This window comes from Hevea brasiliensis, chromosome 15, assembly GCF_030052815.1.
Source record: "Hevea brasiliensis isolate MT/VB/25A 57/8 chromosome 15, ASM3005281v1, whole genome shotgun sequence".
NCBI lineage: Eukaryota > Viridiplantae > Streptophyta > Magnoliopsida > Malpighiales > Euphorbiaceae > Hevea > Hevea brasiliensis.
The window spans coordinates 9,167,907-9,182,920 of NC_079507.1; positions in this window are offsets into that span (position 1 = coordinate 9,167,907).

Genomic DNA, 15,014 nt, shown 5'->3' on the forward strand with positions numbered 1-15,014 from the left:
CTATTTATCTTATATCTAGAATTGTAGCTAAGTTCTAAATTTGAGGGTTAACTCTAATATAGATGAAATTGTGGGACCTTTGAACCTTGTTTAGCATTGTCTTCCTATAATACTACCATGATACTTGGATATTAACGCCACAACAGTAGAGAAAAGGAGTCACCACCCGGGTCATAACCAGGATAAAATCATAGAAAGGACAAGGGTGGCAACTTACCCCTTGCAGAGGTCCATTGCCCTTCTCTTACTATGAACCCAATGGCCTAGGTTCAGGATAGTAGATATAAGAGAGGAAAGGTGTTAGGCACCTTCTCCTCCTAAACTTACCTTAGAATAAGGGCTAACCTTTACTAATGATTCTTAAGGTTGGGTTAGCCTCTACTAATGATTTCTAAGGTTTATCTTATTGTTTCTTTTATTAAATTTTCTAACACACATTTATGCACATCTATAGTTATTACAAGCACATTTTGTTCATACATTCACACTAAGGCACACACATATGATTCCTAAGACATGATAATTTTCTAAATTAAGTGATGTTACCCTTTTACCATCTTACCCTATATGCACATTTAACTAAGTTATTTATATACAAATTTATTTACATATCCACATATATAAAGAATTAAGTAATCTAATGGATCCTAAGTACGCATCCTCTCTAAGTTATATACCTAAGTTTCCAACATGCAATGTTCAATTTTTAATTACCAAATTTCCCTAAATGTACTGTACTAAATTCAATTTCAAACCATGGGTCCATTTAAATATATTACACAAATTAAAATTCAAAATAATAAAGAACCTATAACTAAAGAAAGGGGAGGAGAAAATAGATTAAGTAAAATGGCAATTTAAAATCCAAATAAAGTCCTACAATTATTGCAAGGGCTTAAAGCCCATTAACCATATGCAAAGAGTCTTCAAATCCAAATCTCCATTTTTGCAATTAAGTCCACCAAAGAGTCCATTAATGCATCCATCACTCTTGTCCATTCGGTTTTGGGCCTCCACATTAGGATTAATTTATTTAATTTATTTTACATGAAGAATAACAAAAGAAATGTAAAAAAAAAATTAATAAGTATTTAAATAAATAAAAAAAATTATAGAGATTAATTAAATAAAACAATAAATAAATAAAAAAGAAAATAAAGAATAAAATAAAATAAACTAAGAAAACCTAACCAATCTAGGACTACAAATAAATTTTGGTTAACAGATGACTTCTAATCCTAATTAAATTTTAAAAAGTAATTTTAGAAATTCTATCATGCCAAATATTTAATAAAAAAATGTGTTTAATTAATAAAAAAATAAAAGAGAGTTCAATTTCAACTAAACTAACCTAATTTTGAAATTTTCATACTTATACTAAAATTTAGAAAAATCCATAAAACAAAATACAAATATTATTCTAGAAATTTCAAAAAAAAAAATCATAATGATAGACATATCAAACTTGAATGTCGGAAAAACAAAACTCTTAAAGATGATACTATAAATAATGCAAAATTCAATAAAGTACAGTATAATGTAAACCGATCATAACTGAGCAATAAAAAGTAAAAATACTTTAAAAATACTAAACACGCAAGAAACTCCATGAAATTTTATGGTATAGTGTCTAAAATATCACATTTTAATATGGTAAAAATATCTAACGAAATTCATGAAAAATGATATGCATATGAAGAGTTTTACACTGATTAGGAGACTATGACAGATCTGAGCACAAATTTTTGAAAAATTGTGCATATTAATATATATGGAATTAAACAAAACTAAAAATATATCCTAAAACTAGCCAAATTAAAGTTTAATTTAGAATAATAAAACAAATTCCATAAGAAAAATATTTACAAAAGTTGGGTTCACGGACAGACTCTCCTAAACAGGTTCAAATTTGCAAAAATCATAACTTTATGATTAAAATAGCAAATTGAATGATTCGAAAAAGAAAATTTGATGGAAACATCTAAAATAATTTACTAAAAATATTCTAACATGCAATTGAACACATTAACTTGGAGAAATAAGCAAAACAGAAAGAGACAGAATAAGAAGAACATGCATATGGAGTTTTGAAGGCTTGATCAGATTCTAACATTTTTTTTTTTGGCATTATTTCCTTCAACTTCAGGTGGTCCAGAGGCTCCTTGAGGATGTCCTGGATGGTGAAAAGCCATAAAAATTTAACTAGAATTTAAACAAATTAAAAGACTTAATTTTCTAACCCAAACTGATTAGGATGTGCTAAGTGTGTGTAAGCTAAATTGCCTAGTTTTGCATCAAAGCTGGGAGAATGCTTCTATTGAGTTTAGAACCTCTCAAAAGCATGAAAATCTAGTTTATTTTGGTGTGGCAACCATCTTCTCTTCCTCCCCCTAAAAGCATTCAATTAGTTATTTATTTATCGGCTTAAGGTGATTGTTGATGAGATTAAGTTTAAAATATTTAATTTTATCAAAAAAAAAAATCCTAATCCTATCATACAAGGCCGAAGTGTTTCATCACTTTATTATTTTTTAATTTTTTTTGTCATTTTTAATTATTTAATAATTAATTAACTTAATGGACTAAATCCCACAAGCTTGGTTGGTTGAAATGAGCTTGTTTACTAGGCCTAGTGAGCTTGTCTTTTGACCTAACCTAATTTTTTTTACTTTATTATCAAATTTTATTTTATTTTTTATTTTTCATTGCTTTCCACCTTTTTTGAATATCCCTGGAGAACTTTTGAATTCCCAAAATTCTTAGGTATTTATTATCATTAAACTCCCCAATACCTCAAAATATGCAAACATTTAAGGAGGTAAAAAATAGGTGTATAAAAAATCTTGAATTCTTCAAGTATTTGAACCAAATAATTTAATCACACACAATCATAAAAGCTCAAAATCAACAAAATGAAAAAAATCGATTCAGGAACTTAGAAAAATTGAAATATGAAAAATAATAACTACAACAATTAAAAAGCTAGAATAAAATAAGAATCTAAATAAAATGACATAAGAATGATTTAAAGATGTTCACACTTACAGTAGAGGGATGGATGGAAACAAACCCTAAATTTTAGACTCATTGGCAACTGAGAGAAGAGAGAAAGTAGGAGAGTCAATCTAGTTTCTTTTTCAATTCTCTAATGTTAGTATTAGCTAATGCATCACATTAGTATTTATATTGGAATCCATAAAGCACTAGTGAGAGGAAGACAAAACAAGGCTATGTCTATAGAGAATCAGTATTTGTATATGAGAGTTTCTTTTCATTTTAATGATTTATAAGCTAAACGCTTATAAATTAATTTGATCAAGTATTTTACTATATTGCTCTCATTTAATTTTACAATTTCACAATATATCCTTATTGTATTTAGCTTCATATTCATGATTAAAAAATTTATTTTTCAGCAATAATTCAAATAAATTATTTATGTTAATTTTAATAAATTTAAAAATTATTTTTATTAATTTTAATGAAATATTTGTCTATAAAACATTTATTTATTTTATTTAAATTAAATTATATTGTAATATAATTGAAATATATTTTGATAATATTATAATAAATATTGAGTTAATATAATTTATTATTGGAGAAAATAATTTAATATTCTTTTAGTCATAATAGATATACTTATAAGTTCAAATTAGCTTATAAGCTTATTTTTATAAGCTAAGCCTAAGCCAAGAACGTTAGACTAATTTTACTATGTATGAAACAAAACTTGTGACGTCCCTCACCCGTTTACTATATAGTCGAGCGAGGAGTGCCATATTCGGCGTCAGAACACCCTATCTTATCCTGTTATGTCCAGTGTTAATTTTAAACTTTATAGAAAACATGTGAATTTTTTTTTATCACAATTTAATCGTCTGGATACCCGAGCAGAGCCTCCTCTATTTTATTAGCATCTGGCGGGTTCCACTAGTTACCTATTAAAAATAATTTCATATCTGTCTTATATATCCATAGTCATATCATATCATATCAGTTCAAGAAATGAAATTCATTTATTCATTCAGATGGAAATTTATATACAAAAATTCGTAACTTTATTTACAACTCAAAATATATTTACAATTTTTATTTACATCACAAACTAGTGATTACATCATGATTATACACAATGAACCAAAATACTAGTCTATATATGAGCCCTACCAAAATACAAAAGACTAATGAGGTGAACTCTGGACTATCTGCAGATCTGGTCAACTGCGATCAGAACACTACTGTGGCAGCTGCTGCTGTGGCGGCTACTGATCTCTAGTACCTACGAGATGGAAAATCCAACGCGCTAAGCAAATTACTTAGTAGTACATAATCTTAAAGCAGAATAACTAAATGATTTAAAATGACAATAAGATGTGTAATTTCATAATTCTAGGTCAATTGCATATTTTATAGCACTTTGGAATCAATATATTTATCAGGATCTTATCTATGCGTATATTTTATTTTCATTCTCCTTAAACTCATATAAGTGAAATTGTCATCAATTCTAAGACATTTATAAATTTCCTACACTTTGGGAACAATTGAATTTAACAGTATTTTTTCTGCTCATTTCTTATATAGTCTAAGTCATTTATGACTTTTCTGTACTTTGGAAATAAATTAATTATCAGTATCTTTTCTATTCATTTCTTATATAGTCTAACTCATTTATGACTTTTTCGTACTTTAGAAATAAATTAATTATCAGTATCTTTTTTGGGTATAAATTTCATTCTCTGGCTTTTTAAACTTATATTCAAGTCTTTGGAATCATATCAGTGTATTTTATGTCATATCGGTATATTTCATGTCATATCTGTATATTTGTGCCCAAGCAACCTATAACAAACTATAATGTTAGATACACTGGAGTATACGGGTTAGACAGCCATATGTCTACCCTATATATATCTGTTAGGCACAAGGCCAGCTGTCAGGCATGAGGCTTGCTGTCAGGCTTGTAAAGCCAGAAATAAAGTTAGGCACGATAGCCAATAAGTAGGCATATAGTGTGTAGAACAATTATATCAGGCATATATTGTCAGTTCATGATTTGCTCTGTAAGTAGTACTGCTATCTGTGGTCTCTAATTGGTATACCAATCGATCCAACAATATACTTATAAGCCTAGGTATACTTTGGGCAAATTAGTACTATTAAGCACTTACAGTTTTATTATTTCATGCTATGTACTATTAAGGATTCATAACATATTGTTATTTCACTTCATGTACCACCTATGCTTTATACCATTTTCATGTCATTATAATGGGAACATAGGTCCTAAGTACCTATTCATATTTCTCATGTATTTATCACTCTCATTATTTTTTGTCATGTACTATACATAGTCATAATATTGTTATTTCATATATGATGAAAACATAAGTTCCAAGTGAGTTTTCATATGACTTATGTGTTTAACAAACCCTTTAGGTAATTTACATTTTATGTATTAACTGATTTTATGTTACCTTGTAGTGGGAAAGTAGGTCCGACATACCTATTTCTTGTAATTTAGCATGCAGTGACTTATTAGGGATAAGTCCTTACTAAAAACAATTTAATTCAAGAACCTTTCTTTAGGTTTAATTTTTGTGTGTCTTACTTTTACTTATCCATTTGATCAGTTTATAGCCACTGTTTGGCCACACTTCCTTCATGGAAGTTGGTCCTCTATGTCTTGCCTTTATTTTCCTTTTTGAATCATATCATTTGGATTTATAGAACTTAAGTTATGGTTAAATAACCATAACTAGCTCATTTCCAAATTTTGGTTTCTTAACTAGGCAGCTTTTGCACTTAAAATTTTCCTAATTAATAGAACATGTTGCAGTCACTTTTAGGATTAGTGATCTCCATAGAAATTGTCACCTTATATCTTATGATCATTGAGAAATTTGAATCATAATTTTTTTGAGTTTTGTGGAATTATTTATGGCCCATTTATTGACCTAAACTCATGTACCCTGTGCTAATAGGTGTTCAGTTCAGGTCAGTGATTACAGGTCAAATTTTTTGGTTCTTATAGGAAAAATTTGGGAAAGGTTTCTGAAACAAAGTTGGAGCTCTATTTCATAGGTTTCTGTAAAGGTATGGCTCATCTCAATTAAATTTTTCTAATGGGAGATATGACTAAAAGACTGTTCTGGGGTCAAATAAAGTTTGGTCAGGTTCCAAGTTTTGATGTAGTGAATTTTTCTAACTATTTCACCTAGTTCTCTTAATTTTTGAGTTTTGGTCAAAATACCAGTTTTGTATGTCTATGTCTTGTGGACATTTTGCCACTAGTTTCATTACATTTGAGCTCTTGTAGACAAAGTTATGATCATTTTGCCAAAACTGGTCGGGTGAGTTTATGTCCAGCAGTTTCTGGACAGTTTTATGACCCAAATTGGGCCAGTAATTTGGTTTGATTTTTGGCATTTCTGGGTTCTATGGTCCTCATGAAAATTATAGTCCTATGTCTAATCTTTTCAATGGTATAAAATTCAGGTCATTTGGACCTGTTTTGAGTGAGTTATGGCCAAAAGACTTATTACTGCTCATATAGTCAAATTCTGGTTTCACATTTTAGGCAATCCGGATTTGGTCACTTTCTAGGCAGAATTTTGGCATGATCTCTACATCAAAATTGGTCCATTATAGGTCATATTTCACTTCCAATTGGTCTCATACCAATTGAGGTCACACAATTTCATTTATAGCCTAAAATGTATAGTACCCTCAACAAACACAACTTACACAAAATAACACTCCCAATAATTCATTTCTCCATCTCCCAAACTTCAAGTATACATTTATGGCACTTCTAATATCACAAATTCATCTCAATCAATCAATATCCAACAGTATACACAAGTCTATAATAAGCAATTCAAAACCCTAAATTCAATTTGATCAAGGTCAACAATATGTTCATGGAATGATGGACTAATTCATGAAATTTCAACAATCAATGCCTAATTCCCTTCCACATATCCATGGACATCATAATTCACCATTTAATTCATGAAATTACATATTTTTTATGTTCCTCAAGGCTGCCAAATTGTACATATACTCCAAACTTCCATATTCAATTCACAATCCTCTTCAAAGTATCCATTTCACATTGTCAACCTCACTTATACACTTGTAATTAAATTCTAATACTTATAATCACATTAATTAACATCATTAATCAACAATTATATGCACAAATTAATCCATATCCAAGCTTATCAAGGCTACCAATTTGGCAACTATAAAAATTTTCCATACTTCTTTCAAAAACCTCATTCATATTCCCAATCTCAACTTTACACATGAAATCAATTTGCCCAAACATCTAATTACCTCAATCAATATCATTACCCATCCATTACATATCAAAATAAATTAAAGTCCCTTAATTCCCATGGCTGCCAATTTTTATGGCTCCCCAATACTCAACCATTTCCTCAATTTTTCTTAGCAAATCAACTCATCTCAACCTTAATACAAAGTTTAATGAAGCAAGGGATGAAAAACTAGCACTAACCTTTTTTGAGCTTGACCAAAACTTTACCAAAACTCTTCCTTTTTGTTCCCTATAAGCTGCCCAAGGTGTGTAGATAAGATTTAGTGAAGGAACTTAGAAGGAAAATGGCTTGAAGATGGGTAGATGAAGCTTGCCATGGAAATGGCCATGGAGGAAGCTTGGGAGCATTTCATTTCGACAAAGAGAGTGAGGTTGAAGAAGATGAGTGAAGTGGTTGTCCTCTTTGTCTTTAAGTACCTTATATATGTAAAAAGAACCCTCCACTAACTTAGCTTTAATAATATAAAAATCAATGTTTTAAAAATTCTACTTAACCGCACTTAACTTCCCTTAATTACACTACTTAAAATTTCATATTTTCATGGGGTTTTCTAAATTTTAATATTACTCATTTTTAATGGACTTTTTGGTCAAAAGTCAACTTTAGGTGTCAAATGACCAAAATGCCCCTCTTCAGGTCAAAGTCCCTCTTTTTCGAAAATACTGATCAAATTCCCGATCAGATGATTTTTTTTTTAATTTGTATACTTCCTATTTTATTTTTATTTTCACTTTTACCAATTAATTAAATTTTTTTGACATTTTTAATCTCGTTTACACCTTGATAAATTTTTAATTAAACCCCAAAAATTATTTTCTAGGGTTCCTCGCGGGTCCAGGACACAACTCTTTTAACCAAATTTCATTTCATGTCTTTTATTTTTCCTAAATTTTTCTTGCATTTTCTCATCATGTATACCATCATTTTATGTCTCCTCACTATCGTTTAAGTGTAGTTTCTGGCATTCTGACTGTCCGAGCAGACATTAGCCATTGAAACAGTAGAACGTTCGGACTACCGATGGTGAGGGTGTTACAATTCTTTCCCTCTAAATAGAAATTTCATCCTCGAAATTTACCTGATGTGAAGAGCTTAAGGAACTGCTGTCTCATTGTCTCCTCACTCTCCCATGTCGCTTCTTCTGTGTTGTGGTGTCTCCATAAGACTTTTACTAATGGGATCCTCTTGTTTCTGAGTTCTTTCACTTCCCGTGATAAGATTCTGACTGGCTCTTCTTCATATGTCAAATCAGGTTGCACAATTATCTCCTCTACTGAAATGACATGTAAAGGATCTGATCTGTATCTCCTGAGCATCGACACATGAAATACATTGTGAATCTTGTCCAGCTCAGGTGGTAAAGCTAACCTGTAGGCTACTGGACCCACACGGTCAATGACATCGTATGGACCAATAAACTTAGGGCTTAACTTACCCTTCTTATCAAATCTTAGCACTTTCTTCCAAGGTGATACCTTGAGAAACACCTTACCTTTAACCTCATACTCTATATCCTTTCTCCTCAGGTCGGCATATGACTTCTGTCTGTTTGAGGCGACTTTCAAGTTATCTCTGATAAGTTTCACTTTTTCCTCTATCTGTCTCACCAGGTCTGGGCTCACTACTTTTTCTTCACCCATCTTTGTCCAGCATAAGGGAGTTCTGCATCTCTTCCATACAATGCTTCATATGGAGCCATCTTTATAATGGCTTGGTAGCTGTTATTGTTAGCAAATTCTACCAAAGGAAGATATTTCTCCCAATTCCCTTCACAATCGATGACACAGCTTCTTAACATATTTTCCAATACCTATAATATAATTCATGTCATATCATTACTATCATGTCTTTAACATCTATAACAAATTTAATAAGTTCTAAGGGTTACCTATATCACCCTTTTGGACTATCCATCCATCCGGGGATGAAAAGCTGCACTGAAGTGCAGTTGAGTGCCCAATGATCCCTGTAACTTCTGTCGAAGTAAATCTCAGGTCTTGGTCAGATATGAGCGATATCGACACTCTGTGTAATAGTACTATCTCAGCTATGTAGTTCTTTGCTAATCCTTAGTCTGCCTTACTAGATCTAGCTCTATAATCTTATCCCTATCTCGATTCACTATTGAAAATACATAGCTCTACACAATTGTCCCAAGTTGGTACTGTAATCTGCAGCTTATAGCACAAACATTGAGAACATTGCATAGTTACAATGGTATATCCCAATATATTAGGTTTTTTTTTCTATTTTCCTCAAGGCTGCCAAATTGTACATATACTACAAACTTTCATATTCAATTCACAATCCTCTTCAAAGTATCCATTTCACATTGTCAACCTCACATGTACACTTGCAATTAAATTCTAATACTTATAATCACATTAATTAACATCATTAATCAATAATTATATGCATAAATTAATCCATATCCAGGCTTATCAAGGCTGCCAATTTGGCAACTATTCAAATTTTCCATACTTCTTTCAAAAACCTCATTTAAATTCCCAATCTCAACTTTACACATGAAATCAATTTGCCCAAACATCTAATTACCTCAATCAATATCATTACCCATCCATTACATATCAAAATAAATTAAAGTCCCTTAATTCCCATGGCTGCGAATTTTTATGGCTTCCCAATACTCAACCATTTCCTCAATTTTTCTTAGCAAATCAACTCATCTCAACCTTAATACAAAGTTTAATGAAGCAACGGATGAAAAACTAGCACTAACCTTTTTTGAGCTTGACCAAAATTTCACCAAAATTCTTTCTTTTTATTCCCTATAAGCTGCCCAAGGTGTGTAGACAAGATTTAGTGAAGGAACTTAGAAGGAAAATGGCTTGAAGATGGGTATATGAAGCTTGCCATGGAAACGGCCATGGAGGAAGCTTGGGAGCATTTCATTTCGACAAAGAGAGTGAGGTTGAAGAAGATGAGTGAAGTGGCTGTCCTCTTTGTCCTTAAGTACCTTATATATGTAAAAAAAAAAAAAAAAACCCTCCACTAACTTAGCTTTAATGATATAAAAATCAATGTTTTAAAAATTATACTTAACCCCACTTAATTACACTACTTAAAATTTCATATTTTCATGGGATTTTTATGGGGTTTTCTAAATTTTAATATCACTCATTTTTAATGAACTTTTTGGTCAAAAGTCAACTTTAGGTGTCAAATGACCAAAATGCCTTTCTTCAGGTAAAAGTCCCTCTTTTTCGAAAATACTGATCAAATTCTCGATCGGATGATTTATTTTAATTTTTATATTGCCTATTTTATTTTTATTTTCACTTTTACCAATTAATTAAATTTTCTTTGAGATTTTTAATGTCGTTTACACCTTGGTAAATTTTTAATTAAACCTCGAAAATTATTTTCTAGGATTCCTCGCGGGTCCGGGACACGGCTCTTTTAACCAAATTTCATTTCATGTCTTTTATTTTTTAAAATTTTTCTTGCATTTTCTCATCATGTATACTATCATTTTATGTCTCCTCACTATCGTTTAAGCGTAGTTCCCGGCATTCTGATGGAACAAATAGGGAACAAATGGATTTTCAAGAATAAAATTGGTTCTGATGGAAAGGTAGAGACCTATAAGGCAAGGCTAGTAGCGAAAGGGTTTTGCCAAAGGCAAGGAATCGACTATGAGGAGACTTTCTTGCCTGTTGCCATGCTTAAATTAATTAGGATTCTATTAGCAATAGCTGCATACTATGATTATGAGATTTGGCAAATGGATGTCAAAACAGCTTTTCTCAATGGATACATTGAAGAAAACATTTTCATGGAACAACTTAGGGGTTTTGAATCCCAAGATGGTTCTAAGGTATGCAAGCTAAAGCGATCCATTTATGGGTTGAAACAAGCTTCAAGGAGTTGAAACATCCGTTTTGATGAAGCCATTAAATCCTTTGGTTTTATCAAAAACGAGGATGAGCCATGTGTATATAAGAAGGTTAGTAACAGTGCTATCACTTTCCTTGTCTTATATGTGGATGACATACTGTTGATGGGTAATGACACAAGTATGTTGACAACTGTAAAGATATGGTTGTCAAACACATTCTCCATGAAAGACTTAGGGGAGGCAACCTATATTCTTGGGATTCGCATCTATAGAGATAGAGCAAAAAGAATAATTGGTTTATCCCAAAGTCTATACTTGGAAAAGGTGTTAAAGAGGTTTAACATGCTTGATTCCAAGAGAGGATTGTTACCAGTGAGACATGGTATCCATCTTTCTAAAGAGATGTCTCCAAAGACACCTGAAGAAAGAGATAAAATAGCCAGGATTCCATATGCTTCGGCTATTGGAAGTTTAATGTATGCAATGTTGTGTACTAGGCCGGATATCGCATATGTTATTAGTTTGACTAGCAGGAATCAATCCAATCCAGGTTTGAAACACTGGATAGCTGTCAAGAATATCCTTAAGTACTTGAGAAGAGCTAAGGATTTATTCTTGATCTATAGAGGTGGAGACTTGCAATTGGATGGTTATACTGATTCTGATTTCTAATCAGATATCGATGATAGAAAGTCTACATCTGGATATGTGTTCATTTGTAATGGAGGTGCAGTCAGTTGGAAGAGTTCCAAACAGAGCATGACTGCAGATTCCACTGCTGAAGCTGAGTATATTGCTGCATCAGATGCTACAAAGGAAGCTGTTTGGATAAAGAAGTTCGTGACAGAACTTGCAGTAGTTCCTTCCATTGAGTCAGCAGTTCCACTACACTGTGACAACAATGGAACAGTCATACAGGCTAAGGAACCAAGGTCTCACCAAAAATCCAAACACATAGAAAGACGCTACCACATTATCAGAGAAATAGTTGGGCGAGGCGATGTAGCCATGCAGAAAATAGCATCAGCTGAAAATCCAGCTGATCCATTCACTAAGCCTATGTCACAGACTCAGCTAGACCGATATCTTGAGAAGATAGGTCTAAGATATTGTAAGGAATGGCTCTAGTGGTAGTGGGAGATTGTTAGTAGTATGCTCTAGAGCATATCATTTAGTATGTATCTTGTACATATTTTTATTAATAAAAGACTTTTCCACTTTTCCGTTTATATATTATATTTATGTGTAATAGAAAAGGTCCATTGATATTTTGTTAGAAATATTATTCTTAAGTTGTTAAGAATATGAGTGACATTATTTCTAGCACAAAGTATCATAAATAGGTTCACAATCGAGGATACTTCATAATAAGGACATGACTTATCCAAAAAGATTGTATTCATGTTTATTCCCAAGTTATTTATATGAGATATAAATAAGATAGAATGGTGAGTCTCATGCCATATGACAAACATGATAGGTACTTATAAATGATAAGTAGGCCGAACCAGTGACACTTATAACAAGCACATGGAGTTTACTCTTGTCAATGTTTTGTCATAAATCATATCAGTGCATATAATCTTTAGACTTGAGATAGCATAGTTATCTTGTATATAGGTAGTTTGAGTTTGATACTGCTTTCATACTTATACTGTGTATGGGTATATGGGCATGTGTTGGCTCCTACTAGTTATATATGGAGGTAGGTGTTGATCAAGATGGAATCTATACCTCTAAGTAAATAGGGATAAAATCCTATGTTCATTTAATTATTCTTGATGTTTCAAGTTCCTGGCCAGGACAGATAGATTTAATCAGAAAAGAGTTTCTAATGAAAAAATCTTTTTAATTAAGAACTGGAATTAAAAGAGAACATAATATTCATAGCAAATGGAGTTTGACATAAACCATGACTCCAGCTTGAGTTGAGATTTTGTAACAGAGAGATTCTAGTGCATGGTAACATATGATTATAAGTTCATTTAAGGTAAACCTTATTACTAATTGGGTGTCCATGGCATGCTATGCTAGGTATTAACCATGGTCTATGAGCTGCATAAAATAATTTAGAGAAATCATTTATGGTAAGAAAGAGTTCTGATGATATTAAGAGTTGATATCATATCTCATTGCCAATTAGTGATGAGCCTAGTAAGTCACACACATACACAAGTAGTCACCTAATTAAATATGATTTAATTAATTAATTAAAGAGTTTAATTGATTAATTAAATAGGTTTGGTTTGTAATTAGATTGCAAAGTCCCTAGCATGACTTGAAACCAAATCTAGATTATTGGATGTATAGTATAAGTTAAATTTATATTTAAAGTATTTAAATATGAATTTAATTAATGAGAAATTAATTAATAGAGATTAATTAATTAATTTATATTTGATATAAATTAATTAGAAGAAGAGAAATAATTATTTTGTATTAAGAACTCAAAATTAAGACATAGGGGCATTTTGATCATTTCGCAGTGTGACACATGGCACCATGAGATGGTGACATATGGCATTACACATAAGCTTGCCAAATGTCTTTTAATCATGTAAGATGATTAAAATTAAGATTAAATATAGGTTTAACACTTGGCATAATGTGATTGGGTCACTTAAACCTAAAGCTAATCAAAGGGTGACATGTGGCAAGGTTTTAATGTGTTAACCTAGCTATATAAGTGTTGTTATGAGAAAATAAAATACAACTAGCAGCCACACTCCTTTGTCACGCTATTTTGAAGCTCTCTCTCTCTTCCTCTTCATCTCTCATCAATTCAAAGAGATTAGCCATCAATCTCTTGAATTAAAAATACTAGAAATTGTTTCTAGTGTCCTATTTATATCTCTAATCTCTTAAAAGGCAGAACTTGAATTTCTAATTAATAGAAAAAGCTTTAGAAGCTGTTCAAGGGCTGACATAGGTGTTCTTGGTGTGGACAAGCTAGAGGGACAACATCTGGTGTCCTAAAGACGAATCTCAAAGGCACAAAAACGCTGCAGTGCATCAAGAGGTTAGTGTAATCGTTCTTGATTTAATCTAGGGTTCTAAAATTAATCTGATTAATTTTAAAATCTTAAATGGCAAATACAGATCCAAAAACATATTAAAAGAGTTTTAATATATTGTTTATCATTTAAATCAAATAGTTAAAAATAAATCTTGCATGATGCATGTGACCCTAGGTGAAAATTTTTGAATTCAATAGTATAAACTTGTGTTTTTCACGCTTCCGTTCCTACACTTGCAACAGCTGGTTGGCATCTAGGAATAAAAATGACAAGCGTTTTCTAATTTGGAAAACAAGCCTTCATGTGCATGCAGACGAATCTTCACCTTCACTTTTACTAATTTTTTTTTTTATTTGATTCCTCTTCTTTCATAGGCGATTTTATACCCTTAAAAATCTAGTTCCATTACCCTTTTGATTTGTCATTGAAATTTGCATTATTGATAAGAATCCTAGTTCTCTAAAATTGGGAATTTTGTGGAACCAATAGAGTCAAGTCAAATTAATTTTGTTTATTCGATGTGCCATTATGGAGAAACAGCAATCTCGAATGTTTCTTGAACACACATGAATCTTGGGAGAAGGTTCTTTGGTTGTGAACGTTATGCGGTAAGTGTATAATGGTTGTATTTGTGGTTTTTTTTTTTCTCTTTTGTGTTATAATTTTGTAATTGCTATGTGTTTTTATGATTTTTTCCAGACTAAGACCTATGTGACAGGTAGTTATTTTTCTTGATTTGATCCCTTTATGCCTAAGCATTTGAATAACGTAAATTTTGGTTTGCTGTCA